The following is a 25,382-nucleotide window of genomic DNA, read 5'->3' as shown; positions in this document are numbered from 1 at the left end:
GTGATCCGGTAAAGCTCTTCATATTATTCCGAGGGAGTAACATTCTGTCTCTCAAAGGCAATGAAACAAGAAAACATTGCTTGGTGGGATTGAATTTTGCGTCCAAACGGGGAGAAGACAATTCAAGCCAGTTTTTAAACTATGCCTTGCAGGCACCAAAAAGGAGGAAATGCTGGGCTGATCCTGAACGGCCAGTGCTGTAGGGTTTCTGTAGTGTAGTGGTTATCACGATGGCCTCACACGCGAAAGGTCCCTGGCTCGATACCAGGCAGAAACACAACTCTTGGTAGATGTGTAACTGCTGTCCTTTCAATTGAATGGAGAGCTGTTCTTCACAGAAAAAAGTCAGGCTCCTTAATTAATGGCCAAGCTGATTAATTAAAACTCATAGCATAATGGCTATGCTAATTCAAGTCTTTCAAGCATAAACTTCAGTGAGTGTGTTCTCGTTTTGTTTCCTAACAGAGGTTATGCTAATTAGCTGAAATTTAAAAGTTACTTTCATCAAGTCTATGGCAAAGAACAAATCCTTGCAAGGCAATATCAAGCATACACAATTTGTGCAATAGGTTATGCTCTATATGCCAATGAGAGAACTACAGAGATAAAGTAAAACTCTTCATATTATGCCTAGTTAGCAACAGTCTGTTTCTAAAAGGGTAGGAAACAAGAGAACTTTGGTGGGGTTGTCTGAATTTTCATCCTAATGCTTGAGAAGTCATACTGCTTAGCCAGATTTAAAGCTATGATTTTCAAGCCCCAAAAATGAGCAAAAGCTGGAGAGGCAAAGAAGCATTTTAAAGTGGTTTCTGTAGTGTAGTGCTCAGCATGTTCGCCTAACACGAGAAAGGTCCTCTGTTCCATACCTGGCAGAAACATCCCTCTTGATAGCACAGTAGTTGGGCACGTGCTTTTTGTAAGCAGTGTATCAAGTGGGAGACTCTTTGTGCGGTTTGCCCTTTAGGTCCTCAGACTGAGGCACCAAGCTCCTTGTCTAATCGCAACATCATTTTGTCATAAATCCTGTTGACTAAAAGACCTTTTAGGGGGATCATTATTGATTGATATAGATCTTGAACTCTCTTGATTTGTCTAGAGTAGTGGTCATTGCATTTGCTTTCCAGGTCACATGTCCCAGCTTCCATACTGTGCAGAAGCATTTCTCTTTCATCCATTTTTGGTGTTTACTGTATAAAATGGTTGGAACAAAGGGAACCATGGGCAGGCGAGGCTAAAGAACTGCACAGGGAAATCAACTTAAACTCAGCATCATGGAACTGCAGCTGAGCTGCTTTTTAACTGCACTCAAAATGGTAAAAGAAGGAAATACTGTTCATGACTTCAAGGTAGAATTGAGAGGAGTGAGGTTCTGAGGACAACTATTGGGACTGCAATGAAAGAGATCTTCGGTTTTTATGGCCTTAAGCAGTGAAGAGCTCACACGGCCCTGCTACATAGGTTTAGAAAGCAAGAACAGAACCTACAATTTTCCAGGACCACCAGTTTGGACTGATGTGTAGGTCGGACTAGAGGGTTCCCTTTCAGCTAAACAGCATTTTTTTCTGACAGTTTGAATCAGATATTTCTGAAAATTACAATTGTGAACCATTTGAATTTTAGTTACGTCTGCTCATGAAACGCATTTTAGGCCATCCAACATACCCACGAAATTTGCATAAAATGGCAGCTATTTGTGAACTTCCAAATATGAAAGGTTTTGGCATAAATGATGTTCATTCTTTCTCCTAAATAATTTGCACACATTTTCAGTTTTGGGGATGAGCTGGTGAAAAAATTGTTCTGAAATTGCAGTGATACCATACTGCATCAAGGCATTTTTGCATGGTGTCTGTAGTGAATTGGTCATCACGTTTGCATTATGTGTGAAAGGACCTTGAATTGAAGCTGAGCAGAAACATTAGCTGGTTCTTTGGTTTCTGTGTCTTCTATTTGAAGTAGACACCAGGGAATCGAATGGCCTTCTTGCAGCAGAGGGAAATGATTTTCTGAACTCCCTAGTTACTCCAATTGAGTTCTCCAAGTCCTGTACTCCAAACTCCGGCACTATAACGCATGTGAAATCCCTAACCTCTTCGTCTGCAACTTGGTTCTACATTGTGCAAAATGGAAATTTCAAGATCAGAAGATTACTAGCATCTTAGTATGGACATAAAGAGTAGCTTCTCTGTTGGAAAAAAATATCCCATCACTGTCTCCATTTGCAAACCGAGAAAGTCAATATATGCAGCAGGCTTGTCCTCCGGTGATGCAAGGACTGTGCTTTAGGAGCTGTGTTTAAGGCTGATTTCAATTGTCACAGGGATGATGTAAAACTCATTGTAGCATGATGGGTGTGCTAATCCATGTATTTCAAACAAAATTAAACAAAACAGAAACTCCACGAGTGCATCTGTATTTGATCTCCTAACAGAGATAAGTTATACTACTTAGCTAATTCTTAAAAGTAACATCCTTATAGTCTCCTGACAATTAAAATCTATGCAAAGCAATGTTAATGATGCAGAATTTGTGCACTAGGGACTGCTTTCCATGCCAATGAATAAGCCTACAGTGATCCGGTAAAGCTCTTCATATTATTCCTAGGGAGTAACATTCTGTCTCTCAAAGGCAATGAAACAAGAAAACATTGCTTGGTGGGATTGAATTTTGCGTCCTAACGGGGAGAAGACAATTCAAGCCAGTTTTTAAACTATGCCTTGCAGGCACCAAAAAGGAGGAAATGCTGGGCTGATCCTGAACGGCCGGTGCTGTAGGGTTTCTGTAGTGTAGTGGTTATCACGTTCGCCTCACACGCGAAAGGTCCCTGGCTCGATACCAGGCAGAAACACAACTCTTGGTAGATGTGTAACTGCTGTCCTTTCAATTGAATGGAGAGCTGTTCTTCACAGAAAAAAGTCAGGCTCCTTAATTATTGGCCAAGCTGATTAATTAAAACTCATAGCATAATGGTTATGCTAATTCAAGTCTTTCAAGCATAAACTTCAGTGAGTGTGTTCTCGTTTTGTTTCCTAACAGAGGTTACGCTAATTAGCTGAAATTTAAACGTTACTTTCATCAAGTCTATGGCAAAGAACAAATCCTTGCAAGGCAATATCAAGCATACACAATTTGTGCAATAGGTTATGCTCTATATGCCAATGAGAGAACTTCAGAGATAAAGTAAAACTCTTCATATTATGCCTAGATAGCAACAGTCTGTTTCTAAAAGGGTAGGAAACAAGAGAACTTTGGTGGGGTTGTCTGAATTTTCATCCTAATGCTTGAGAAGTCATACTGCTTAGCCAGATTTAAAGCTATGATTTTCAAGCCCCAAAAATGAGCAAACGCTGGAGAGGCAAAGAAGCATTTTAAAGTGGTTTATGTAGTGTAGTGCTCAGCATGTTCGCCTAACACGAGAAAGGTCCTCTGTTCCATACCTGGCAGAAACATCCCTCTTGATAGCACAGTAGTTGGGCACGTGCATTTTGTAAGCAGTGTATCAAGTGGGAGACTCTTTGTGCGGTTTGCCCTTTAGGTCCTCAGACTGAGGCACCAAGCTCCTTGTCTAATCGCAACATCATTTTGTCATAAATCCAGTTGACTAAAAGACCTTTTTGGGGGATCATTATTGATTGATATAGATCTTGAACTCTCTTGATTTGTCTAGAGTAGTGGTCATTGCATTTGCTTTCCAGGTCACATGTCCCAGCTTCCATACTGTGCAGAAGCATTTCTCTTTCATCCATTTTTGGTGTTTACTGTATAAAATGGTTGGAACAAAGGGAAGCATGGGCAGGCGAGGCTAAAGAACTGCACAGGGAAATCAACTTAAACTCAGCATCATGGAACTGCAGCTGAGCTGCTTTTTAACTGCACTCAAAATGGTAAAAGAAGGAAATACTGTTCATGACTTCAAGGTAGAATTGAGAGGAGTGAGGTTCTGAGGACAACTATTGGGACTGCAATGAAAGAGATCTTCGGTTTTTATGGCCTTAAGCAGTGAAGAGCTCACACGGCCCTGCTACATAGGTTTAGAAAGCAAGAACAGAACCTACAATTTTCCAGGACCACCAGTTTCGACTGATGTGTAGGTCGGACTAGAGGGTTCCCTTTCAGCTAAACAGCATTTTTTTCTGACAGTTTGAATCAGATATTTCTGAAAATTACAATTGTGAACCATTTGAATTTTAGTTACGTCTGCTCATGAAACGCATTTTAGGCCATCCAACATACCCACGAAATTTGCATAAAATGGCAGCTATTTGTGAACTTCCAAATATGAAAGGTTTTGGCATAAATGATGTTCATTCTTTCTCCTAAATAATTTGCACACATTTTCAGTTTTGGGGATGAGCTGGTGAAAAAATTGTTCTGAAATTGCAGTGATACCATACTGCATCAAGGCATTTTTGCATGGTGTCTGTAGTGAATTGGTCATCACGTTTGCATTATGTGTGAAAGGACCTTGAATTGAAGCTGAGCAGAAACATTAGCTTGTTCTTTGGTTTCTGTGTCTTCTATTTGAAGTAGACACCAGGGAATCGAATGGCCTTCTTGCAGCAGAGGGAAATGATTTTCTGAACTCCCTAGTTACTCCAATTGAGTTCTCCAAGTCCTGTACTCCAAACTCCGGCACTATAACGCATGTGAAATCCCTAACCTCTTCGTCTGCAACTTGGTTCTACATTGTGCAAAATGGAAATTTCAAGATCAGAAGATTACTAGCATCTTAGTATGGACATAAAGAGTAGCTTCTCTGTTGGAAAAAAATATCCCATCACTGTCTCCATTTGCAAACCGAGAAAGTCAATATATGCAGCAGGCTTGTCCTCCGGTGATGCAAGGACTGTGCTTTAGGAGCTGTGTTTAAGGCTGATTTCAATTGTCACAGGGATGATGTAAAACTCATTGTAGCATGATGGGTGTGCTAATCCATGTATTTCAAACAAAATTAAACAAAACAGAAACTCCACGAGTGCATCTGTATTTGATCTCCTAACAGAGATAAGTTATGCTACTTAGCTAATTCTTAAAAGTAACATCCTTATAGTCTCCTGACAATTAAAATCTATGCAAAGCAATGTTAATGATGCAGAATTTGTGCACTAGGGACTGCTTTCCATGCCAATGAATAAGCCTACAGTGATCCGGTAAAGCTCTTCATATTATTCCTAGGGAGTAACATTCTGTCTCTCAAAGGCAATGAAACAAGAAAACATTGCTTGGTGGGATTGAATTTTGCGTCCTAACGGGGAGAAGACAATTCAAGCCAGTTTTTAAACTATGCCTTGCAGGCACCAAAAAGGAGGAAATGCTGGGCTGATCCTGAACGGCCAGTGCTGTAGGGTTTCTGTAGTGTAGTGGTTATCACGTTGGCCTCACACGCGGAAGGTCCCTGGCTCGATACCAGGCAGAAACACAACTCTTGGTAGATGTGTAACTGCTGTCCTTTCAATTGAATGGAGAGCTGTTCTTCACAGAAAAAAGTCAGGCTCCTTAATTAATGGCCAAGCTGATTAATTAAAACTCATAGCATAATGGCTATGCTAATTCAAGTCTTTCAAGCATAAACTTCAGTGAGTGTGTTCTCATTTTGTTTCCTAACAGAGGTTATGCTAATTAGCTGAAATTTAAAAGTTTCTTTCATCAAGTCTATGGCAAAGAACAAATCCTTGCAAGGCAATATCAAGCATACACAATTTGTGCAATAGGTTATGCTCTATATGCCAATGAGAGAACTACAGAGATAAAGTAAAACTCTTCATATTATGCCTAGTTAGCAACAGTCTGTTTCTAAAAGGGTAGGAAACAAGAGAACTTTGGTGGGGTTGTCTGAATTTTCATCCTAATGCTTGAGAAGTCATACTGCTTAGCCAGATTTAAAGCTATGATTTTCAAGCCCCAAAAATGAGCAAAAGCTGGAGAGGCAAAGAAGCATTTTAAAGTGGTTTCTGTAGTGTAGTGCTCAGCATGTTCGCCTAACACGAGAAAGGTCCTCTGTTCCATACCTGGCAGAAACATCCCTCTTGATAGCACAGTAGTTGGGCACGTGCTTTTTGTAAGCAGTGTATCAAGTGGGAGACTCTTTGTGCGGTTTGCCCTTTAGGTCCTCAGACTGAGGCACCAAGCTCCTTGTCTAATCGCAACATCATTTTGTCATAAATCCTGTTGACTAAAAGACCTTTTAGGGGGATCATTATTGATTGATATAGATCTTGAACTCTCTTGATTTGTCTAGAGTAGTGGTCATTGCATTTGCTTTCCAGGTCACATGTCCCAGCTTCCATACTGTGCAGAAGCATTTCTCTTTCATCCATTTTTGGTGTTTACTGTATAAAATGGTTGGAACAAAGGGAAGCATGGGCAGGCGAGGCTAAAGAACTGCACAGGGAAATCAACTTAAACTCAGCATCATGGAACTGCAGCTGAGCTGCTTTTTAACTGCACTCAAAATGGTAAAAGAAGGAAATACTGTTCATGACTTCAAGGTAGAATTGAGAGGAGTGAGGTTCTGAGGACAACTATTGGGACTGCAATGAAAGAGATCTTCGGTTTTTATGGCCTTAAGCAGTGAAGAGCTCACACGGCCCTGCTACATAGGTTTAGAAAGCAAGAACAGAACCTACAATTTTCCAGGACCACCAGTTTCGACTGATGTGTAGGTCGGACTAGAGGGTTCCCTTTCAGCTAAACAGCATTTTTTTCTGACAGTTTGAATCAGATATTTCTGAAAATTACAATTGTGAACCATTTGAATTTTAGTTACGTCTGCTCATGAAATGCATTTTAGGCCATCCAACATACCCACGAAATTTGCATAAAATGGCAGCTATTTGTGAACTTCCAAATATGAAAGGTTTTGGCATAAATGATGTTCATTCTTTCTCCTAAATAATTTGCACACATTTTCAGTTTTGGGGATGAGCTGGTGAAAAAATTGTTCTGAAATTGCAGTGATACCATACTGCATCAAGGCATTTTTGCATGGTGTCTGTAGTGAATTGGTCATCACGTTTGCATTATGTGTGAAAGGACCTTGAATTGAAGCTGAGCAGAAACATTAGCTTGTTCTTTGGTTTCTGTGTCTTCTATTTGAAGTAGACACCAGGGAATCGAATGGCCTTCTTGCAGCAGAGGGAAATGATTTTCTGAACTCCCTAGTTACTCCAATTGAGTTCTCCAAGTCCTGTACTCCAAACTCCGGCACTATAACGCATGTGAAATCCCTAACCTCTTCGTCTGCAACTTGGTTCTACATTGTGCAAAATGGAAATTTCAAGATCAGAAGATTACTAGCATCTTAGTATGGACATAAAGAGTAGCTTCTCTGTTGGAAAAAAATATCCCATCACTGTCTCCATTTGCAAACCGAGAAAGTCAATATATGCAGCAGGCTTGTCCTCCGGTGATGCAAGGACTGTGCTTTAGGAGCTGTGTTTAAGGCTGATTTCAATTGTCACAGGGATGATGTAAAACTCATTGTAGCATGATGGGTGTGCTAATCCATGTATTTCAAACAAAATTAAACAAAACAGAAACTCCACGAGTGCATCTGTATTTGATCTCCTAACAGAGATAAGTTATGCTACTTAGCTAATTCTTAAAAGTAACATCCTTATAGTCTCCTGACAATTAAAATCTATGCAAAGCAATGTTAATGATGCAGAATTTGTGCACTAGGGACTGCTTTCCATGCCAATGAATAAGCCTACAGTGATCCGGTAAAGCTCTTCATATTATTCCTAGGGAGTAACATTCTGTCTCTCAAAGGCAATGAAACAAGAAAACATTGCTTGGTGGGATTGAATTTTGCGTCCTAACGGGGAGAAGACAATTCAAGCCAGTTTTTAAACTATGCCTTGCAGGCACCAAAAAGGAGGAAATGCTGGGCTGATCCTGAACGGCCAGTGCTGTAGGGTTTCTGTAGTGTAGTGGTTATCACGTTGGCCTCACACGCGAAAGGTCCCTGGCTCGATACCAGGCAGAAACACAACTCTTGGTAGATGTGTAACTGCTGTCCTTTCAATTGAATGGAGAGCTGTTCTTCACAGAAAAAAGTCAGGCTCCTTAATTAATGGCCAAGCTGATTAATTAAAACTCATAGCATAATGGCTATGCTAATTCAAGTCTTTCAAGCATAAACTTCAGTGAGTGTGTTCTCGTTTTGTTTCCTAACAGAGGTTATGCTAATTAGCTGAAATTTAAAAGTTTCTTTCATCAAGTCTATGGCAAAGAACAAATCCTTGCAAGGCAATATCAAGCATACACAATTTGTGCAATAGGTTATGCTCTATATGCCAATGAGAGAACTACAGAGATAAAGTAAAACTCTTCATATTATGCCTAGTTAGCAACAGTCTGTTTCTAAAAGGGTAGGAAACAAGAGAACTTTGGTGGGGTTGTCTGAATTTTCATCCTAATGCTTGAGAAGTCATACTGCTTAGCCAGATTTAAAGCTATGATTTTCAAGCCCCAAAAATGAGCAAAAGCTGGAGAGGCAAAGAAGCATTTTAAAGTGGTTTCTGTAGTGTAGTGCTCAGCATGTTCGCCTAACACGAGAAAGGTCCTCTGTTCCATACCTGGCAGAAACATCCCTCTTGATAGCACAGTAGTTGGGCACGTGCTTTTTGTAAGCAGTGTATCAAGTGGGAGACTCTTTGTGCGGTTTGCCCTTTAGGTCCTCAGACTGAGGCACCAAGCTCCTTGTCTAATCGCAACATCATTTTGTCATAAATCCTGTTGACTAAAAGACCTTTTAGGGGGATCATTATTGATTGATATAGATCTTGAACTCTCTTGATTTGTCTAGAGTAGTGGTCATTGCATTTGCTTTCCAGGTCACATGTCCCAGCTTCCATACTGTGCAGAAGCATTTCTCTTTCATCCATTTTTGGTGTTTACTGTATAAAATGGTTGGAACAAAGGGAAGCATGGGCAGGCGAGGCTAAAGAACTGCACAGGGAAATCAACTTAAACTCACCATCATTGAACTGCAGCTGAGCTGCTTTTTAACTATATTCAAAACGTTAAAAGAAGGCAATACTGCTCATGACTTCAAAGTACAATTGAGAGGAGTGAGGTTCTGAGCACAACTATTGGGACTGCAAAGAAAGAGATCTTCGGGTTTTATGGCCTTAAGCAGTGAAGATCTCACATGGCCCTGCTGCATAAGTTTAGAAAGCCAGAACAGAACCTACCATTTTCCAGGACCAGCAGTTTGGACTGAAGTGTCGCTCGGACTAGAGGGTTTCCTGTCAGCTAACCAATATTTTTTCTGCAAGTTTGAATCAGATATTTCTGAAAAATTGGACTTGTGAACCATTTGAATTTTAGGTACATCTGCTCATTATTAGCATTTTAGGCCATCCAACATACCCACTAAATTTGCGTAAAATGGCAGCTATTTGTGAACTTGCAAATATGAAAGGTTTTGGCATAAATTATATTCATTCTTTTACTCAATAACTTGCACTCATTATCAGTTTTGGGTATGAGTTGGTGAAAAGATTGTTCTGAAAGTGCATTGATACCATACTGCATCAAGCTGTCTTTGCATGATTTCTGTAGTGAAGTGGTCATCACCTTTGCATTATACGTAAAAGGTCCTTGAATTGAAGCTGAGCAGAAACAGTAGTTGGTTCTTGGGTTTCTGACTCTTGTATTTGAAGTAGACATCAGGGAATCGAATGGCCTTCTTGCAGCAGAGTGAAAAGATTTTTTGAACTCCCTACTTACTCCGATTGAGTTCTCCAATTCCTGTACTCCAAAATCTGGCACTATAACTCATGTGAAATCCCCAACGTCTTCTTCTGCAACTTGGTTCCACATTGTGCAAAATTAAAATTTCAAGATCAGAAGATTACTATCATCTTAGTATGGACATAAAGAGTAGTTTCTCTGTTGGGGCTCTATTTGCAAACTGAGAAAGTCAATATATGCAGCACACTTTTGCTCCGGTGATGCAAGGACTGTGCTTTAGGAGCTGTGCTTAAGGCTGATTTCAATTGTCACAGGCATGATGTAAAACTCATTGTAGCATGATGGGTGTGCTAATCCATGTATTTCAAACAAAAGTAAACAAAACAGAAACACCACGAGTGCATCTGTATTTGATCTACTAACAGAGATAAGTTATGCTACTTAGCTAATTCTTAAAAGTAAATTCCTTCTAGTCTCCTGACAATTAAAATCCATGCAAAGCAATGTTTATGATACAGAATCTGTGCACTAGGGATTGCTTTCCATGCCAGTGAAACAGCTTCCAGTGATCAGGTAAAGTTCTTCATATTATTCCTAGAGAGTAACATTCTGTCTCTCAAAGGCAATGAAACAAGTAAACATTGGTTGCTGGGTTTGAATTTTGCGTCCTAATGGGGTGAAGACAATTCAAGCCAGTTTCTTAAACATTACTACAGGAAGCATAAACTTTGGTGAGTGTGTTCTCATTTTGTTTCCCAACAGAGGTTATGCTAATTAGCTGAATTTCAAAAGTTAATTTCATCAATTCTATGGCAAAGAAAAAATCCTTGCAAGGCAATGTCAAGCATACAGAATTTGCGCAATAGGTTATGCTCTATATGCCAATGAGGGAACTACAGAGATAAAGTAAAACTCTTCATAATATGCCTAGTTAGCAACAGTCTGTTCCTCAAATGGTAAGAAACAAGAGAACTTTGGTGGGGTTGTGAGAATTTCCATCCTAATGATTGAGAAGTCAGACTCCTTAGCCAGATTTAAAGCTATGATTTTCAAGTGCCAAAAATGAGCAAAAGCTGGAGAGTGAGCCCAAAGAACCTTTTAACAGTGGTTTCTGTAGTGTAGTGGTCATCACATTCGCCTAACACGCGAAAGGTCTTCAGTTCGAAACTGGGCAGAAACATCCCTCTTGATAGCACACTAGTGGGGCAATTGTTGTTTGTAAACAGTGTATGAAGTGGTTCTCTTTTTGCAGTTTCCCCTTTAGGTCCTGAGACTGAGACGCCAAGCTCCTTGTCTAATTGCAGCATCATTTTGTCATAAATCCTGTTAACAACCAGACCTTTTGGGGGTATAATTATTGATTGATATAGATGTTGAACACTCTTGATTTTTCTAGAGTAGTGGTCAATGCATTTGCTTTCCAGGTTACAGGTCCCAGCTTATATACTGTGCAGAAGCATTTCTCATCCATTTTTGCTGTTTGAAATAGTTGGAACAAAGGGAAGCATGGGCAGGCGAGGCTAAAGAACTGCACAGGGAAATCAACTTAAACTCACCATCATTGAACTGCAGCTGAGCTGCTTTTTAACTATATTCAAAACGTTAAAAGAAGGCAATACTGCTCATGACTTCAAAGTACAATTGAGAGGAGTGAGGTTCTGAGCACAACTATTGGGACTGCAAAGAAAGAGATCTTCGGGTTTTATGGCCTTAAGCAGTGAAGATCTCACATGGCCCTGCTGCATAAGTTTAGAAAGCCAGAACAGAACCTACCATTTTCCAGGACCAGCAGTTTGGACTGAAGTGTCGCTCGGACTATAGGGTTTCCTGTCAGCTAACCAATATTTTTTCTGCAAGTTTGAATCAGATATTTCTGAAAAATTGGACTTGTGAACCATTTGAATTTTAGGTACATCTGCTCATTATTAGCATTTTAGGCCATCCAACATACCCACTAAATTTGCGTAAAATGGCAGCTATTTGTGAACTTGCAAATATGAAAGGTTTTGGCATAAATTATATTCATTCTTTTACTCAATAACTTGCACTCATTATCAGTTTTGGGTATGAGTTGGTGAAAAGATTGTTCTGAAAGTGCATTGATACCATACTGCATCAAGGAGTCTTTGCATGATTTCTGTAGTGAAGTGGTCATCACCTTTGCATTATACGTAAAAGGTCCTTGAATTGAAGCTGAGCAGAAACAGTAGTTGGTTCTTGGGTTTCTAACTCTTGTATTTGAAGTAGACATCAGGGAATTGAATGGCCTTCTTGCAGCAGAGTGAAAAGATTTTTTGAACTCCCTACTTACTCCGATTGAGTTCTCCAATTCCTGTACTCCAAAATCTGGCACTATAACTCATGTGAAATCCCCAACGTCTTCTTCTGCAACTTGGTTCCACATTGTGCAAAATTAAAATTTCAAGATCAGAAGATTACTATCATCTTAGTATGGACATAAAGAGTAGTTTCTCTGTTGGGGCTCTATTTGCAAACTGAGAAAGTCAATATATGCAGCACACTTTTGCTCTGGTGATGCAAGGACTGTGCTTTAGGAGCTGTGCTTAAGGCTGATTTCAATTGTCACAGGCATGATGTAAAACTCATTGTAGCATGATGGGTGTGCTAATCCATGTATTTCAAACAAAAGTAAACAAAACAGAAACACCACGAGTGCATCTGTATTTGATCTACTAACAGAGATAAGTTATGCTACTTAGCTAATTCTTAAAAGTAAATTCCTTCTAGTCTCCTGACAATTAAAATCCATGCAAAGCAATGTTTATGATGCAGAATCTGTGCACTAGGGATTGCTTTCCATGCCAGTGAAACAGCTTCCAGTGATCAGGTAAAGTTCTTCATATTATTCCTAGAGAGTAACATTCTGTCTCTCAAAGGCAATGAAACAAGTAAACATTGGTTGCTGGGTTTGAATTTTGCGTCCTAATGGGGTGAAGACAATTCAAGCCAGTTTCTTAAACATTACTACAGGAAGCATAAACTTTGGTGAGTGTGTTCTCATTTTGTTTCCCAACAGAGGTTATGCTAATTAGCTGAATTTCAAAAGTTAATTTCATCAATTCTATGGCAAAGAAAAAATCCTTGCAAGGCAATGTCAAGCATACAGAATTTGCGCAATAGGTTATGCTCTATATGCCAATGAGGGAACTACAGAGATAAAGTAAAACTCTTCATAATATGCCTAGTTAGCAACAGTCTGTTCCTCAAATGGTAAGAAACAAGAGAACTTTGGTGGGGTTGTGAGAATTTCCATCCTAATGATTGAGAAGTCAGACTCCTTAGCCAGATTTAAAGCTATGATTTTCAAGTGCCAAAAATGAGCAAAAGCTGGAGAGTGAGCCCAAAGACTCTTTTAACAGTGGTTTCTGTAGTGTAGTGGTCATCACATTCGCCTAACACGCGAAAGGTCCTCAGTTCGAAACTGGGCAGAAACATCCCTCTTGATAGCACACTAGTAGGGCAATTGTTGTTTGTAAACAGTGTATGAAGTGGTTGTCTTTTTGCAGTTTGCCCTTTAGGTCCTGAGACTGAGACGCCAAGCTCCTTGTCTAATCGCAGCATCATTTTGTCATAAATCCTGTTAACAACCAGACCTTTCGGGGGTATAATTATTGATTGATATAGATGTTGAACACTCTTGATTTTTCTAGAGTAGTGGTCAATGCATTTGCTTTCCAGGTTACAGGTCCCAGCTTATATACTGTGCAGAAGCATTTCTCATCCATTTTTGCTGTTTGAAATAGTTGGAACAAAGGGAAGCATGGGCAGGCGAGGCTAAAGAACTGCACAGGGAAATCAACTTAAACTCACCATCATTGAACTGCAGCTGAGCTGCTTTTTAACTATATTCAAAACGTTAAAAGAAGGCAATACTGCTCATGACTTCAAAGTACAATTGAGAGGAGTGAGGTTCTGAGCACAACAATTGGGACTGCAAAGAAAGAGATCTTCGGGTTTTATGGCCTTAAGCAGTGAAGATCTCACATGGCCCTGCTGCATAAGTTTAGAAAGCCAGAACAGAACCTACCATTTTCCAGGTTCAGCAGTTTGGACTGAAGTGTCGCTCGGACTAGAGGGTTTCCTGTCAGCTAACCAATATTTTTTCTGCAAGTTTGAATCAGATATTTCTGAAAAATTGGACTTGTGAACCATTTGAATTTTAGGTACATCTGCTCATTATTAGCATTTTAGGCCATCCAACATACCCACTAAATTTGCGTAAAATGGCAGCTATTTGTGAACTTGCAAATATGAAAGGTTTTGGCATAAATTATATTCATTCTTTTACTCAATAACTTGCACTCATTATCAGTTTTGGGTATGAGTTGGTGAAAAGATTGTTCTGAAAGTGCATTGATACCATACTGCATCAAGCTGTCTTTGCATGATTTCTGTAGTGAAGTGGTCATCACCTTTGCATTATACGTAAAAGGTCCTTGAATTGAAGCTGAGCAGAAACAGTAGTTGGTTCTTGGGTTTCTGACTCTTGTATTTGAAGTAGACATCAGGGAATCGAATGGCCTTCTTGCAGCAGAGTGAAAAGATTTTTTGAACTCCCTACTTACTCCGATTGAGTTCTCCAATTCCTGTACTCCAAAATCTGGCACTATAACTCATGTGAAATCCCCAACGTCTTCTTCTGCAACTTGGTTCCACATTGTGCAAAATTAAAATTTCAAGATCAGAAGATTACTATCATCTTAGTATGGACATAAAGAGTAGTTTCTCTGTTGGGGCTCTATTTGCAAACTGAGAAAGTCAATATATGCAGCACACTTTTGCTCCGGTGATGCAAGGACTGTGCTTTAGGAGCTGTGCTTAAGGCTGATTTCAATTGTCACAGGCATGATGTAAAACTCATTGTAGCATGATGGGTGTGCTAATCCATGTATTTCAAACAAAAGTAAACAAAACAGAAACACCACGAGTGCATCTGTATTTGATCTACTAACAGAGATAAGTTATGCTACTTAGCTAATTCTTAAAAGTAAATTCCTTCTAGTCTCCTGACAATTAAAATCCATGCAAAGCAATGTTTATGATGCAGAATCTGTGCACTAGGGATTGCTTTCCATGCCAATGAAACAGCTTCCAGTGATCAGGTAAAGTTCTTCATATTATTCCTAGAGAGTAACATTCTGTCTCTCAAAGGCAATGAAACAAGTAAACATTGGTTGCTGGGTTTGAATTTTGCGTCCTAATGGGGTGAAGACAATTCAAGCCAGTTTCTTAAACATTACTACAGGAAGCATAAACTTTGGTGAGTGTGTTCTCATTTTGTTTCCCAACAGAGGTTATGCTAATTAGCTGAATTTCAAAAGTTAATTTCATCAATTCTATGGCAAAGAAAAAATCCTTGCAAGGCAATGTCAAGCATACAGAATTTGCGCAATAGGTTATGCTCTATATGCCAATGAGGGAACTACAGAGATAAAGTAAAACTCTTCATAATATGCCTAGTTAGCAACAGTCTGTTCCTCAAATGGTAAGAAACAAGAGAACTTTGGTGGGGTTGTGAGAATTTCCATCCTAATGATTGAGAAGTCAGACTCCTTAGCCAGATTTAAAGCTATGATTTTCAAGTGCCAAAAATGAGCAAAAGCTGGAGAGTGAGCCCAAAGAATCTTTTAACAGTGGTTTCTGTAGTGTAGTGGTCATCACATTCCCCTAACATGCGAAAGGTCCTCAGTTCGAAACTGGGCAGAAACATCCCTCTTGATAGCACACTAGTGGGGCAATTGTTGTTTGTAAACAGTGTATGAAGTGGTTCTCTTTTTGCAGTTTGCCCTTTAGGTCCTGAGACTGAGACGCCAAGCTCCTTGTCTAATCGCAGCATCATTTTGTCATAAATCCTGTTAACAACCAGACCTTTTGGGGGTATAATTATTGATTGATATAGATGTTGAACACTCTTGATTTTTCTAGAGTAGTGGTCAATGCATTTGCTTTCCAGGTTACAGGTCCCAGCTTATATACTGTGCAGAAGCATTTCTCATCCATTTTTGCTGTTTGAAATAGTTGGAACAAAGGGAAGCATGGGCAGGCGAGGCTAAAGAACTGCACAGGGAAATCAACTTAAACTCACCATCATTGAACTGCAGCTGAGCTGCTTTTTAACTATATTCAAAACGTTAAAAGAAGGCAATACTGCTCATGACTTCAAAGTACAATTGAGAGGAGTGAGGTTCTGAGCACAACAATTGGGACTGCAAAGAAAGAGATCTTCGGGTTTTATGGCCTTAAGCAGTGAAGATCTCACATGGCCCTGCTGCATAAGTTTAGAAAGCCAGAACAGAACCTACCATTTTCCAGGTTCAGCAGTTTGGACTGAAGTGTCGCTCGGACTAGAGGGTTTCCTGTCAGCTAACCAATATTTTTTCTGCAAGTTTGAATCAGATATTTCTGAAAAATTGGACTTGTGAACCATTTGAATTTTAGGTACATCTGCTCATTATTAGCATTTTAGGCCATCCAACATACCCACTAAATTTGCGTAAAATGGCAGCTATTTGTGAACTTGCAAATATGAAAGGTTTTGGCATAAATTATATTCATTCTTTTACTCAATAACTTGCACTCATTATCAGTTTTGGGTATGAGTTGGTGAAAAGATTGTTCTGAAAGTGCATTGATACCATACTGCATCAAGCTGTCTTTGCATGATTTCTGTAGTGAAGTGGTCATCACCTTTGCATTATACGTAAAAGGTCCTTGAATTGAAGCTGAGCAGAAACAGTAGTTGGTTCTTGGGTTTCTGACTCTTGTATTTGAAGTAGACATCAGGGAATCGAATGGCCTTCTTGCAGCAGAGTGAAAAGATTTTTTGAACTCCCTACTTACTCCGATTGAGTTCTCCAATTCCTGTACTCCAAAATCTGGCACTATAACTCATGTGAAATCCCCAACGTCTTCTTCTGCAACTTGGTTCCACATTGTGCAAAATTAAAATTTCAAGATCAGAAGATTACTATCATCTTAGTATGGACATAAAGAGTAGTTTCTCTGTTGGGGCTCTATTTGCAAACTGAGAAAGTCAATATATGCAGCACACTTTTGCTCCGGTGATGCAAGGACTGTGCTTTAGGAGCTGTGCTTAAGGCTGATTTCAATTGTCACAGGCATGATGTAAAACTCATTGTAGCATGATGGGTGTGCTAATCCATGTATTTCAAACAAAAGTAAACAAAACAGAAACACCACGAGTGCATCTGTATTTGATCTACTAACAGAGATAAGTTATGCTACTTAGCTAATTCTTAAAAGTAAATTCCTTCTAGTCTCCTGACAATTAAAATCCATGCAAAGCAATGTTTATGATGCAGAATCTGTGCACTAGGGATTGCTTTCCATGCCAATGAAACAGCTTCCAGTGATCAGGTAAAGTTCTTCATATTATTCCTAGAGAGTAACATTCTGTCTCTCAAAGGCAATGAAACAAGTAAACATTGGTTGCTGGGTTTGAATTTTGCGTCCTAATGGGGTGAAGACAATTCAAGCCAGTTTCTTAAACATTACTACAGGAAGCATAAACTTTGGTGAGTGTGTTCTCATTTTGTTTCCCAACAGAGGTTATGCTAATTAGCTGAATTTCAAAAGTTAATTTCATCAATTCTATGGCAAAGAAAAAATCCTTGCAAGGCAATGTCAAGCATACAGAATTTGCGCAATAGGTTATGCTCTATATGCCAATGAGGGAACTACAGAGATAAAGTAAAACTCTTCATAATATGCCTAGTTAGCAACAGTCTGTTCCTCAAATGGTAAGAAACAAGAGAACTTTGGTGGGGTTGTGAGAATTTCCATCCTAATGATTGAGAAGTCAGACTCCTTAGCCAGATTTAAAGCTATGATTTTCAAGTGCCAAAAATGAGCAAAAGCTGGAGAGTGAGCCCAAAGAATCTTTTAACAGTGGTTTCTGTAGTGTAGTGGTCATCACATTCCCCTAACATGCGAAAGGTCCTCAGTTCGAAACTGGGCAGAAACATCCCTCTTGATAGCACACTAGTGGGGCAATTGTTGTTTGTAAACAGTGTATGAAGTGGTTCTCTTTTTGCAGTTTGCCCTTTAGGTCCTGAGACTGAGACGCCAAGCTCCTTGTCTAATCGCAGCATCATTTTGTCATAAATCCTGTTAACAACCAGACCTTTTGGGGGTATAATTATTGATTGATATAGATGTTGAACACTCTTGATTTTTCTAGAGTAGTGGTCAATGCATTTGCTTTCCAGGTTACAGGTCCCAGCTTATATACTGTGCAGAAGCATTTCTCATCCATTTTTGCTGTTTGAAATAGTTGGAACAAAGGGAAGCATGGGCAGGCGAGGCTAAAGAACTGCACAGGGAAATCAACTTAAACTCACCATCATTGAACTGCAGCTGAGCTGCTTTTTAACTATATTCAAAACGTTAAAAGAAGGCAATACTGCTCATGACTTCAAAGTACAATTGAGAGGAGTGAGGTTCTGAGCACAACTATTGGGACTGCAAAGAAAGAGATCTTTGGGTTTTATGGCCTTAAGCAGTGAAGATCTCACATGGCCCTGCTGCATAAGTTTAGAAAGCCAGAACAGAACCTACCATTTTCCAGGACCAGCAGTTTGGCCTGAAGTGTCGCTCGGACTAGAGGGTTTCCTGTCAGCTAACCAATATTTTTTTTGCAAGTTTGAATCAGATATTTCTGAAAAATTGGACTTGTGAACCATTTGAATTTTAGGTACATCTGCTCATTATTAGCATTTTAGGCCATCCAACATACCCACTAAATTTGCGTAAAATGGCAGCTATTTCTGAACTTGCAAATATGAAAGGTTTTGGCATAAATTATATTCATTCTTTTACTCAATAACTTGCACTCATTATCAGTTTTGGGTATGAGTTGGTGAAAAGATTGTTCTGAAAGTGCATTGATACCATACTGCATCAAGGAGTCTTTGCATGATTTCTGTAGTGAAGTGGTCATCACCTTTGCATTATACGTAAAAGGTCCTTGAATTGAAGCTGAGCAGAAACAGTAGTTGGTTCTTGGGTTTCTGACTCTTGTATTTGAAGTAGACATCAGGGAATCGAATGGCCTTCTTGCAGCAGAGTGAAAAGATTTTTTGAACTCCCTACTTACTCCGATTGAGTTCTCCAATTCCTGTACTCCAAAATCTGGCACTATAACTCATGTGAAATCCCCAACGTCTTCTTCTGCAACTTGGTTCCACATTGTGCAAAATTAAAATTTCAAGATCAGAAGATTACTATCATCTTAGTATGGACATAAAGAGTAGTTTCTCTGTTGGGGCTCTATTTGCAAACTGAGAAAGTCAATATATGCAGCACACTTTTGCTCCGGTGATGCAAGGACTGTGCTTTAGGAGCTGTGCTTAAGGCTGATTTCAATTGTCACAGGCATGATGTAAAACTCATTGTAGCATGATGGGTGTGCTAATCCATGTATTTCAAACAAAAGTAAACAAAACAGAAACACCACGAGTGCATCTGTATTTGATCTACTAACAGAGATAAGTTATGCTACTTAGCTAATTCTTAAAAGTAAATTCCTTCTAGTCTCCTGACAATTAAAATCCATGCAAAGCAATGTTTATGATGCAGAATCTGTGCACTAGGGATTGCTTTCCATGCCAATGAAACAGCTTCCAGTGATCAGGTAAAGTTCTTCATATTATTCCTAGAGAGTAACATTCTGTCTCTCAAAGGCAATGAAACAAGTAAACATTGGTTGCTGGGTTTGAATTTTGCGTCCTAATGGGGTGAAGACAATTCAAGCCAGTTTCTTAAACATTACTACAGGAAGCATAAACTTTGGTGAGTGTGTTCTCATTTTGTTTCCCAACAGAGGTTATGCTAATTAGCTGAATTTCAAAAGTTAATTTCATCAATTCTATGGCAAAGAAAAAATCCTTGCAAGGCAATGTCAAGCATACAGAATTTGCGCAATAGGTTATGCTCTATATGCCAATGAGGGAACTACAGAGATAAAGTAAAACTCTTCATAATATGCCTAGTTAGCAACAGTCTGTTCCTCAAATGGTAAGAAACAAGAGAACTTTGGTGGGGTTGTGAGAATTTCCATCCTAATGATTGAGAAGTCAGACTCCTTAGCCAGATTTAAAGCTATGATTTTCAAGTGCCAAAAATGAGCAAAAGCTGGAGAGTGAGCCCAAAGAACCTTTTAACAGTGGTTTCTGTAGTGTAGTGGTCATCACATTCGCCTAACATGCGAAAGGTCCTCAGTTTGAAACTGGGCAGAAACATCCTTCTTGATAGCACACTAGTGGGGCAATTGTTGTGTGTATGAAGTGGTTCTCTTTTTGCAGTTTGCCCTTTAGGGCCTGAGACTGAGACGCCAAGCTCCTTGTCTAATCGCAGCATCATTTTGTCATAAATCCTGTTAACAACCAGACCTTTTGGGGGTATAATTATTGATTGATATAGATGTTGAACACTCTTGATTTTTCTAGAGTAGTGGTCAATGCATTTGCTTTCCAGGTCACAGGTCCCAGTTTATATACTGTGCAGAAGCATTTCTCATCCATTTTTGCTGTTTGAAATAGTTGGAACAAAGGGAAGCATGGGCAGGTGAGGCTAAAGAACTGCACAGGGAAATCAACTTAAACTCAGCATCATGGAACTGCAGCTGAGCTGCTTTTTAACTGTATTCAAAACGTTAAAAGAAGGCAATACTGTTCATGACTTCAAAGTACAATTGAGATGAGTGAGGTTCTGAGCACAACTATTGGGACTGCAAAGAAAAAGATCTTCGGGTTTTATGGCCTTAAGCAGTGAAGATCTCACATGGCCCTGCTGCATAAGTTTAGAAAGCCAGAACAGAACCTACCATTTTCCAGGACCACCAGTTTGGACTGAAGTGTCGCTCGGACTAGAGGGTTTCCTGTCAGCTATCCAATATTTTTTCTGCAAGTTTGAATCAGATATTTCTGAAAAATTGGAATTGTGAACCAATTGAATTTTAGGTACATCTGCTCATTATTAGCATTTTAGGCCATCCAACATACCCACTAAATTTGCGTAAAATGGCAGCTATTTGTGAACTTGCAAATATGAAAGGTTTTGGCATAAATTATATTCATTCTTTTACTCAATAACTTGCACTCATTATCAGTTTTGGGTATGAGTTGGTGAAAAGATTGTTCTGAAAGTGCATTGATACCATACTGCATCAAGCTGTCTTTGCATGATTTCTGTAGTGAAGTGGTCATCACCTTTGCATTATACGTAAAAGGTCCTTGAATTGAAGCTGAGCAGAAACAGTAGTTGGTTCTTGGGTTTCTGACTCTTGTATTTGAAGTAGACATCAGGGAATCGAATGGCCTTCTTGCAGCAGAGTGAAAAGATTTTTTGAACTCCCTACTTACTCCGATTGAGTTCTCCAATTCCTGTACTCCAAAATCTGGCACTATAACTCATGTGAAATCCCCAACGTCTTCTTCTGCAACTTGGTTCCACATTGTGCAAAATTAAAATTTCAAGATCAGAAGATTACTATCATCTTAGTATGGACATAAAGAGTAGTTTCTCTGTTGGGGCTCTATTTGCAAACTGAGAAAGTCAATATATGCAGCACACTTTTGCTCCGGTGATGCAAGGACTGTGCTTTAGGAGCTGTGCTTAAGGCTGATTTCAATTGTCACAGGCATGATGTAAAACTCATTGTAGCATGATGGGTGTGCTAATCCATGTATTTCAAACAAAAGTAAACAAAACAGAAATACCACGAGTGCATCTGTATTTGATCTACTAACAGAGATAAGTTATGCTACTTAGCTAATTCTTAAAAGTAAATTCCTTCTAGTCTCCTGACAATTAAAATCCATGCAAAGCAATGTTTATGATGCAGAATCTGTGCACTAGGGATTGCTTTCCATGCCAATGAAACAGCTTCCAGTGATCAGGTAAAGTTCTTCATATTATTCCTAGAGAGTAACATTCTGTCTCTCAAAGGCAATGAAACAAGTAAACATTGGTTGCTGGGTTTGAATTTTGCGTCCTAATGGGGTGAAGACAATTCAAGCCAGTTTCTTAAACATTACTACAGGAAGCATAAACTTTGGTGAGTGTGTTCTCATTTTGTTTCCCAACAGAGGTTATGCTAATTAGCTGAATTTCAAAAGTTAATTTCATCAATTCTATGGCAAAGAAAAAATCCTTGCAAGGCAATGTCAAGCATACAGAATTTGCGCAATAGGTTATGCTCTATATGCCAATGAGGGAACTACAGAGATAAAGTAAAACTCTTCATAATATGCCTAGTTAGCAACAGTCTGTTCCTCAAATGGTAAGAAACAAGAGAACTTTGGTGGGGTTGTGAGAATTTCCATCCTAATGATTGAGAAGTCAGACTCCTTAGCCAGATTTAAAGCTATGATTTTCAAGTGCCAAAAATGAGCAAAAGCTGGAGAGTGAGCCCAAAGAATCTTTTAACAGTGGTTTCTGTAGTGTAGTGGTCATCACATTCCCCTAACATGCGAAAGGTCCTCAGTTCGAAACTGGGCAGAAACATCCCTCTTGATAGCACACTAGTGGGGCAATTGTTGTTTGTAAACAGTGTATGAAGTGGTTCTCTTTTTGCAGTTTGCCCTTTAGGTCCTGAGACTGAGACGCCAAGCTCCTTGTCTAATCGCAGCATCATTTTGTCATAAATCCTGTTAACAACCAGACCTTTTGGGGGTATAATTATTGATTGATATAGATGTTGAACACTCTTGATTTTTCTAGAGTAGTGGTCAATGCATTTGCTTTCCAGGTTACAGGTCCCAGCTTATATACTGTGCAGAAGCATTTCTCATCCATTTTTGCTGTTTGAAATAGTTGGAACAAAGGGAAGCATGGGCAGGCGAGGCTAAAGAACTGCACAGGGAAATCAACTTAAACTCACCATCATTGAACTGCAGCTGAGCTGCTTTTTAACTATATTCAAAACGTTAAAAGAAGGCAATACTGCTCATGACTTCAAAGTACAATTGAGAGGAGTGAGGTTCTGAGCACAACTATTGGGACTGCAAAGAAAGAGATCTTCGGGTTTTATGGCCTTAAGCAGTGAAGATCTCACATGGCCCTGCTGCATAAGTTTAGAAAGCCAGAACAGAACCTACCATTTTCCAGGACCAGCAGTTTGGACTGAAGTGTCGCTCGGACTAGAGGGTTTCCTGTCAGCTAACCAATATTTTTTCTGCATGTTTGAATCAGATATTTCTGAAAAATTGGACTTGTGAACCATTTGAATTTTAGGTACATCTGCTCATTATTAGCATTTTAGGCCATCCAACATACCCACTAAATTTGCGTAAAATGGCAGCTATTTGTGAACTTGCAAATATGAAAGGTTTTGGCATAAATTATATTCATTCTTTTACTCAATAACTTGCACTCATTATCAGTTTTGGGTATGAGTGGGTGAAAAGATTGTTCTGAAAGTGCATTGATACCATACTGCATCAAGGAGTCTTTGCATGATTTCTGTAGTGAAGTGGTCATCACCTTTGCATTATACGTAAAAGGTCCTTGAATTGAAGCTGAGTAGAAACAGTAGTTGGTTCTTTGGTTTCTGACTCTTTTATTTGAAGTAGACATCAGGGAATCGAATGGCCTTCTTGCAGCAGAGTGAAAAGATTTTTTGAACTCCCTACTTACTCCGATTGAGTTCTCCAATTCCTGTACTCCAAAATCTGGCACTATAACTCATGTGAAATCCCCAACGTCTTCTTCTGCAACTTGGTTCCACATTGTGCAAAATTAAAATTTCAAGATCAGAAGATTACTATCATCTTAGTATGGACATAAAGAGTAGTTTCTCTGTTGGGGCTCTATTTGCAAACTTAGAAAGTCAATATATGCAGCACACTTGTGCTCCGGTGATGCAAGGACTATGCTTTAGGAGCTGTGCTTAAGGCTGATTTCAGTTGTCACAGGCATGATGTAAAACTCATTGTAGCATGATGGGTGTGCTAATCCATGTATTTCAAACAAAAGTAAACAAAACAGAAACACCACGAGTGCATCTGTATTTGATCTACTAACAGAGATAAGTTATGCTACTTAGCTAATTCTTAAAAGTAAATTCCTTCTAGTCTCCTGACAATTAAAATCCATGCAAAGCAATGTTTATGATGCAGAATCTGTGCACTAGGGATTGCTTTCCATGCCAATGAAACAGCTTCCAGTGATCAGGTAAAGTTCTTCATATTATTCCTAGAGAGTAACATTCTGTCTCTCAAAGGCAATGAAACAAGTAAACATTGGTTGCTGGGTTTGAATTTTGCGTCCTAATGGGGTGAAGACTATTCAAGCCAGTTTCTTAAACATTACTACAGGAAGCATAAACTTTGGTGAGTGTGTTCTCATTTTGTTTCCCAACAGAGGTTATGCTAATTAGCTGAATTTCAAAAGTTAATTTCATCAATTCTATGGCAAAGAAAAAATCCTTGCAAGGCAATGTCAAGCATACAGAATTTGCGCAATAGGTTATGCTCTATATGCCAATGAGGGAACTACAGAGATAAAGTAAAACTCTTCATAATATGCCTAGTTAGCAACAGTCTGTTCCTCAAATGGTAAGAAACAAGAGAACTTTGGTGGGGTTGTGAAAATTTCCATCCTAATGATTGAGAAGTCAGACTCCTTAGCCAGATTTAAAGCTATGATTTTCAAGTGCCAAAAATGAGCAAAAGCTGGAGAGTGAGCCCAAAGACTCTTTTAACAGTGGTTTCTGTAGTGTAGTGGTCATCACATTCGCCTAACACACGAAAGGTCCTCAGTTCGAAACTGGGCAGAAACATCCCTCTTGATAGCACACTAGTAGGGCAATTGTTGTTTGTAAACAGTGTATGAAGTGGTTCTCTTTTTGCAGTTTGCCCTTTAGGTCCTGAGACTGAGACGCCAAGCTCCTTGTCTAATCGCAGCATCATTTTGTCATAAATCCTGTTAACAACCAGACCTTTTGGGGGTATAATTATTGATTGATATAGATGTTGAACACTCTTGATTTTTCTAGAGTAGTGGTCAATGCATTTGCTTTCCAGGTCACAGGTCCCAGCTTATATACTGTGCAGAAGCATTTCTCATCCATTTTAGCTGTTTGAAATAGTTGGAACAAAGGGAAGCATGGGCAGGCGAGGCTAAAGAACTGCACAGGGAAATCAACTTAAACTCACCATCATGGAACTGCAGCTGAGCTGCTTTTTAACTGTATTCAAAACGTTAAAAGAAGGCAATACTGTTCATGACTTCAAAGTACAATTGAGAGGAGTGAGGTTCTGAGCACAACTATTGGGACTGCAAAGAAAGAGATCTTCGGGTTTTATGGCCTTAAGCAGTGAAGATCTCACATGTCCCTGCTGCATAAGTTTAGAAAGCCAGAACAGAACCTACCATTTTCCAGGACCACCAGTTTGGACTGAAGTGTCGCTCGGACTAGAGGGTTTCCTGTCAGCTATCCAATATTTTTTCTGCAAGTTTGAATAAGATATTTCTGAAAAATTGGAATTGTGAACCATTTGAATTTTATTTACATCTGCTCTTTATTAGCATTTTAGGCCATCCAACATACCCACTAAATTTGCGTAAAATGGCAGCTATTTGTGAACTTGCAAATATGAAAGGTTTTGGCATAAATGTTATTCATTCTTTTACTCAATAAC

General features: G+C 39.3%; 9 non-coding genes across 9 annotated transcripts; all 9 read left to right on the top strand.

Annotated features, from left to right (window-relative positions):
- Window positions 1-2,775: 2,775 nt before the first annotated feature.
- trnav-cac (transfer RNA valine (anticodon CAC)) lies at window positions 2,776-2,848 on the top strand. The gene has a single exon. It is a non-coding gene; the product is annotated as a tRNA-Val (tRNA).
- A 5,069-nt stretch (window positions 2,849-7,917) lies between these two features.
- trnav-cac (transfer RNA valine (anticodon CAC)) lies at window positions 7,918-7,990 on the top strand. The gene has a single exon. It is a non-coding gene; the product is annotated as a tRNA-Val (tRNA).
- A 2,816-nt stretch (window positions 7,991-10,806) lies between these two features.
- Window positions 10,807-10,879, top strand: trnav-aac (transfer RNA valine (anticodon AAC)). Its single transcript has one exon. It is a non-coding gene; the product is annotated as a tRNA-Val (tRNA).
- A 2,202-nt stretch (window positions 10,880-13,081) lies between these two features.
- On the top strand, window positions 13,082-13,154 carry trnav-aac (transfer RNA valine (anticodon AAC)). Its single transcript has one exon. It is a non-coding gene; the product is annotated as a tRNA-Val (tRNA).
- Window positions 13,155-15,356: 2,202 nt separating this feature from the next.
- trnav-aac (transfer RNA valine (anticodon AAC)) lies at window positions 15,357-15,429 on the top strand. Its single transcript has one exon. It is a non-coding gene; the product is annotated as a tRNA-Val (tRNA).
- A 2,202-nt stretch (window positions 15,430-17,631) lies between these two features.
- trnav-aac (transfer RNA valine (anticodon AAC)) lies at window positions 17,632-17,704 on the top strand. The gene has a single exon. It is a non-coding gene; the product is annotated as a tRNA-Val (tRNA).
- Window positions 17,705-19,906: 2,202 nt separating this feature from the next.
- Window positions 19,907-19,979, top strand: trnav-aac (transfer RNA valine (anticodon AAC)). The gene has a single exon. It is a non-coding gene; the product is annotated as a tRNA-Val (tRNA).
- A 2,193-nt stretch (window positions 19,980-22,172) lies between these two features.
- trnav-aac (transfer RNA valine (anticodon AAC)) lies at window positions 22,173-22,245 on the top strand. Its single transcript has one exon. It is a non-coding gene; the product is annotated as a tRNA-Val (tRNA).
- A 2,202-nt stretch (window positions 22,246-24,447) lies between these two features.
- On the top strand, window positions 24,448-24,520 carry trnav-aac (transfer RNA valine (anticodon AAC)). The gene has a single exon. It is a non-coding gene; the product is annotated as a tRNA-Val (tRNA).
- Window positions 24,521-25,382: the final 862 nt, after the last annotated feature.

Source organism: Electrophorus electricus, chromosome 2 (assembly GCF_041902795.1).
Source record: "Electrophorus electricus isolate QZ-2024a chromosome 2, ASM4190279v1, whole genome shotgun sequence".
Lineage (NCBI taxonomy): Eukaryota > Metazoa > Chordata > Actinopteri > Gymnotiformes > Gymnotidae > Electrophorus > Electrophorus electricus.
Note: the sequence above shows the minus strand (reverse complement) of the source record. Positions and strands in the feature narration are given on the sequence as shown.